This window comes from Scyliorhinus torazame, chromosome 19, assembly GCF_047496885.1.
Source record: "Scyliorhinus torazame isolate Kashiwa2021f chromosome 19, sScyTor2.1, whole genome shotgun sequence".
Lineage (NCBI taxonomy): Eukaryota > Metazoa > Chordata > Chondrichthyes > Carcharhiniformes > Scyliorhinidae > Scyliorhinus > Scyliorhinus torazame.
In genome coordinates, this window is record NC_092725.1 from 101,875,292 (window position 1) to 101,881,228 (window position 5,937).

Below are 5,937 nucleotides of genomic sequence, written 5' to 3' on the forward strand. Positions count from 1 at the left end.
GTATGCGCGCAAAGACGCGCTGGAGACGATAGATGTGTTCCTGTGGTGTGGTGGACCAGATGATGACGTCGTCCACGTAGACGCGCACCCCTTCGATGCCTTCCATCGTCTGCTCCATGATCCTATGAAAGACCTCGGATGCTGAGATGATGCTAAATGTCATTCGGTTGTAGCAGAACCTGCCGAAAGGGGTGTTGAAGGTGCACAGCTTTCGGCTGGACGGATCCGGTTGGATCTGCCAAAAACCCTTTGAGGCATCCAGTTTCGTGAAGATTTTAGCCCGGGCCATTTCGCTCGTGATCTCTTCCCGTTTGGGTATGGGGTAGTATTCCCTCATTATGTTGTTGTTGAGGTCTTTTGGATCAATGCAGATTCGGAGCTCGCCGGAGGGCTTCTTGACACACACCATGGAGCTGACCCATGGTGTGGGCTCCGTGACTCGGGATAGGACCCCTTGGTCCTGGAGATCCTGCAGCTGCTGCTTGAGGCGGTCTTTGAGTGGCGCTGCGACCCTGCGAGGTGCGTGAATGACCGGGGTGACGTCCGGTTTGAGCCGAATTCTGTCGGTGTAGGGCAGTGTTCCCATGCCCTCGAATGCCTCCTGGTTGTGGGCGAGGAGCGATTGGAGCTGTGCGCTGAACTCTGCATCCGGGAAGTCAGATGTGCCGTCTGGAGAGAGAGAGTGGACCCGTTGCACAAGGTGGAGAGCCTTGCATGCCTGTGCGCCTAGCAGGGAGTCCTTCGATGATCCGACTATCTCGAATGAGAGTGAGGCCGTGTGTATGTTGTGTGTCAACTGGAGCTGGCAGGATCCCATAGCCGGGATAACGTTCCCGTTGTAGTCGACCATCCTGCAACAGGACGGCCGAATTGGTGGTCTGACCTTCATGGCGTAGAAGACTGACCATGCTATGAGGTTGGCGGAGGCGCCAGTGTCCAGGCGGAAAGTTATCAGTGATCGGTTGACCATCAGGGTGGCACACCACTCATCACCCGGATTGATGGTGTTAACTTGCACCGGCTGGTGGGTCCTGGCTGGAGACATTCAGTTCCCATCAATGACCGCAACACGGAAGGCCTACCGGTCGTCTGTGTCACTGGTCTGGATATCGTCTTGGCACGATTCGTAATAAGGAGGCTGAATGGTCCGCACATCCCTGCAAGGTTGTCGGCGTTGTGGAAGATTGACAGGTTGAGCTGCTTGACAGTAAGCAGCGTAGTGGCCCACCTTGCCACAGCGTAGGCATTTTCGGGTTCTTGCGGGTCATTGCCGCTTTAAATGTGCGGCTCTACAGTTGCCACACGTCGTGACGTCACGGCGTTCGTTGCGCCACTGCGCATGCGCAGTTCGGTCTTGCGTCGAGCGCGCCTGTGCATCACGTCCCTCAGTGTTGCCGTAGTTTTTGGCGCGCTCAAGCGCAGGAGGCCTCGAAAAGCGCGCGAAATGGCCGTCCTCATCCGGGCCGCGGGCCGGGAGGAACTCGATCGCCTGGACCCGTCCAGCCTCGTAGGGCGCCTGCCTCACCGATCCGGCTGCGTAGGACCCCTGCCACGCCGATTCGGCCGCCTGAAATTGGGTATAGCAGCTAGTCGCGTTTTTGTGCAGGACACAGGCTTCGATTGCGGAGGCTAAGGTGAGACCTTTTATTTTTAAGAGCTGCTGGCATAGGGTACCCGAGTTGAGCCCAAAAACGATCTGGTCCCGAATCATGGAATCGGAGGTGGTGTTGTAACCTCAGGACTGCGCTAGGATACGAAGATGCGTAAGGAATGACTGAAAGGGCTCATCCTTACCTTGCAGGCGCTGCTGGAAGAGATACCTCTCAAAGCTCTCGTTGACCTCGATGTTGAAGTGTTGGTCGAGCTTGAAAAGGACCGTCTTGTATTTGGTCTTGTCCTCGCCTTCCGCGAACACCAGGGAGTTGTAGACATGGATGGCGTGTTGACCTGCCGTGGTGAGGAGGATGGCGATCTCTCTGGTGTCCGAGGCGCTCTCCTTTTCGTTGGCTTCCAGAAAGAGCTGGAAGAGCTGTTTGAACAGCTTCCAATTAACACCGAGGTTTCCAGCGACTTGCAGCGGCTGCGGTGTGTTGACGGTGTCCATGGCACCGGATGGCAGATTCCGGAGGACTTGTAGGTAGGTACCAAAGTCACTCCTGGTACTATGAAGTGTTGGGTACTCTGCTACACAGACGAACCAACACGGTTGCGAATGGTACAACGCAGTTTTATTTCAAACATCTATTTACACTGGTAAACTGTTTACTGAGGTTCGATCATGACCCTTGATTCTGTGGACCTATTCCTAATTCTATCTTGTAGTGGCACTCAGCACATGGTGGATGTCTGAGTGGCTTGTAATGAGCTCTGTGCCCTGAGCTGTCTCCTGCTCGAGTCCTCAGGAAGTGTCATGTTCCCTGTTTTGTACTGTGTATGCTCTTGCCTGTGATTGGCTGTCGTGTTGTGTGTGTTGATTGGTCCGTTGATCTGTCCATCAGTATGTATGTATGTATGTGCTATGATGTTTACCTGAATATCATGACAGTGGCCACGATGGCCACAGGGAATCATCAATAGATCTCCCCTTGGGCTTTATGGAGTATGAACTTCCCTACTGAGCGGGTGAGAGCTGGTCCAGTGGGAAACAAACTGCTTCAACCGGGCCGATGTTCTGTAGGTCCCTGGACTTTGATTTGTGCATTGTAAGCTGCAGCTGCAGCCTTTTCTGTTGTGTAAATAAAAGGATATGGGGCAAGATTCTCCACTCCCGCGCCGGTTGGGAGAATTGCCCGGGCTGCCAAAATTTCCCGGGACGCCGGTCCAACGCCCTCCCGCGATTCTCCCAAGCGGCGGGAATGGCCCGGTCGAGTTCCGTGGGCCGCAGGCCGGAGAATCGCCAGAGACACCCAAAATGGCGATTCTCCGGTACCCCCGCTATTCTCAGGCCCGGATGGGCCGAGCGGCCAGGCCAAAACGGCGGGTTCCCCCCGGCGCCGTCCACACCTGGTCGCTGCCGTCGGGAACAGCGCGCGAACGCTGGGGGGGCTGCTTGTGGGGGTGCGAGGGGGGATCCTGCACCTGGGGGTACCTCAAATGTGGGGTAGCCCATGGTCGGTGCCCACCGATCGTCGGGCCGTCCTCTCTGAAGGAGGACCTCCTTCCTTCCGCGGCCCCGCAAGATCCGTCCGCCATCTTCTTGCAGGGTGGACTTAGAGAGGACGGCAACCACGCATGCGCGGATGACGCCAGTTATGCGGCGCTGGCCGCGTCATCTATGCGGCACCGCCTTTACGCGGGCAACAAGGCCTGGCGCATGTAGATGACGCGGCCCCGATCCTAGCCCATTGTCAGGGCCTGAATCGGTCGGGGTCGGGGCCGTTTCGCGCCGTCATGAACCTCGACGGTGTTCACGACGGCGCGGCCACTTCGTCGCGGGAGTGGAGAATCCCGCCCATGGTGTTGGAAGAGTGGCCTTGGTGAGATTATTATAGTGGGTCTGTGAGTTTACCAGTATCCTATTCCACTGTAGTATATTTAATTCAACATCTGTATGAGTAATGTTCTGCATGATTGTTTAGAAATTATTAAATGGGCAGCATCTTCCTGAAACTCATGTCATGAAAATCTTTGTCTCCAAAAACACGTGAATTGATGTTAAGACCCTGAAATTCTTTAATTTACCAATCTTCAATATCATCATTGTAATGACAAATAGGTATTAAGCTCTCACTCCCCTAAAAAGAAACAGTGATGCACAATGTGATGAAAAGGTGCCATTAAATAACTTCATGCTCATGAATATTTAAATCAACATCAAATAATGTTTGAACCTGCCTATTGTCTAAATTATACTGCACATGTTCCTCAAAGGGCTTGCGTTACCTTGGGGATGGACCGCTGTTAACATTGGCTGCTGTAAGAGAGACTGAAGGATCCCTGTGACCTGCATATGGATGGCATGTGGTTCAGAGTTTAATAGATCTGATCTTTCTGGATGCTCTTAATCACCTGGGCTTGATCAACGATTGCCAAAATGGTTTCATAACATAGAGGTCATAAAATTTATAGTACAAAAGGAGGCCATTCAGCCCATCGAGTCTGCACCATCCCTTGGAAAGAGCACCCGACCTCCACCCTTTCCCCGTAACCCATCAACAGTAACCCCACCTAACCTTTTTGGACACTAAGGGCAATTTAGCTTGGCCAATCCACCTAATCTGCACATCTTTGGCTGTGGGTGGGAACCAGAGTACCTGGAGGAAACCCACACAGACACAGTTAGACAGTACAAATTCCGCACACTATCCTGAGGCTGGAATGGAAACCATGGCTGAATTTTCCGCCGGCAGGATTCTCCGTTTTACCGGCAGCCGGGGGTTTCCCGATGGCGTGGGGTTGCTCCAGCCAGTGAAACGGAGAATCCCAACGGCATGCTGAACCAGAAATCTGGCACGGCGGGACGGAGAAACCCACCCCATATCTCTGGAGCTGTGAGGCAGTAGTGCTAACCACTGTTCCACTGCCAAATGTACATTCCTTTCTGTTGTCTCCATGAGGGGACAATTGTAAAGGAACTATGCCCTATAATGAGATGACACATGATGGTAAGCATCAGAAAGGTGGAGAAAGAGGCTATTTTGGCCCATCATCGAAAAATCACTTCAAGGGAGCACCTGGATTTGAACCCGGGGCCTCTTGATTTGCAGTCAAATTCTCTACCACTGAGCTATACCTCCGACTCTTGCCTGATGTCACCTTAGAAAAATCTGATTCAGTTATTCAACGCCGTCACAAGGGTGTTGGCTCTGGAAGATCAAAAAGCTACTTGGATTTCTGAAAGGCTTTTGATAAACTCCCTCATGACAGATTGTGCTGAAGGTTAATCATTATCGGGTGAATGGAGAAAGGGCAGAGTGAATTTACATTGTGGACCTTGTGTTGCCCTTTTATATATTTTCTTTTTCTTTTCTTTTCTTTCCATGCACTAAATGGTCTGTTTGAGCTGCTCGCAGAAAAATACTTTTCACTGTACCTCTGTACACGTGACATTAAACAAATCCAGATTAGAAATTAGCCAGTATTAAAATGGTGACTTTGAGCAGGGTAACTTTCCATTCGGGGATTGTCACTGGTGGGTTTAGTATTGGGTCCAGTGTTGGTCACCAGGTTTCTGTGTTGGATTCCTTGCTGTTAACTATGTCAGTTAATGATTTTGTACAGGAGATAAATACAGTTGGTAATTGCAGGTGGCAGTAAAATGTGAAGTAGCTGAAGGAGGAAATTAATCACTGCCTCTTTTGAATAGATAATGTGGGTCCAAAATTGGGTAACTCTGTTAAATGTAGATAAATGTGCAGTTATGCACACAGAATTTGAAGTATAATGTGAGCGGGTATATATAAAAAATGACCAGGAAGGAGAGAGGTTTGGCAGAGGTCATTACTTCTCCATAAAGGTTCAAGCGCTTTATCATGAGGCAATAGCTAAAGTGAAGAGGGATTGAAGTTGAATTTCAAGGAAGCTCAGTATAATATGAAGGCCACAATAGGATCTTACTTTGACCTCATTGGTCTTGTGGCTCAATGGTTAGCATCCCTGCTTGTGACAGAAGCTCCGAGTTTGTGTCACATCCCAGGACTTGATGGCGGAAGAAGGTGCATTCATAATGTGGTCAACAGGTTAGGTGTCAACCTGCAAATGTTGCCAACACGCCAGTGGCTGCTGATAAGAGGGAGAGAGAGTCCTGGTCAGCTATGCTTTATGTGGCTCTCCTCAAGCTACAAACCTTTGGTGACAGACTAGCGATCTGTTCTGGCAATTACTATCAATGGTGACAGACAAAGGTTTGCCTTAGTGTGAAATGAAATGAAAATCACTTATTGTCACAAGTAGGCTTCAAATGAAGTTACTGTGAAAAGCCCCTAGTCGCCACATTCC

General features: G+C 50.9%; 1 non-coding gene across 1 annotated transcript; it reads right to left on the reverse strand.

The window, feature by feature from the left end:
* Positions 1-4,664: 4,664 nt before the first annotated feature.
* Positions 4,665-4,736, reverse strand: trnac-gca (transfer RNA cysteine (anticodon GCA)). Its single transcript has one exon. It is a non-coding gene; the product is annotated as a tRNA-Cys (tRNA).
* Between the last annotated feature and the right edge of the window lie 1,201 nt (positions 4,737-5,937).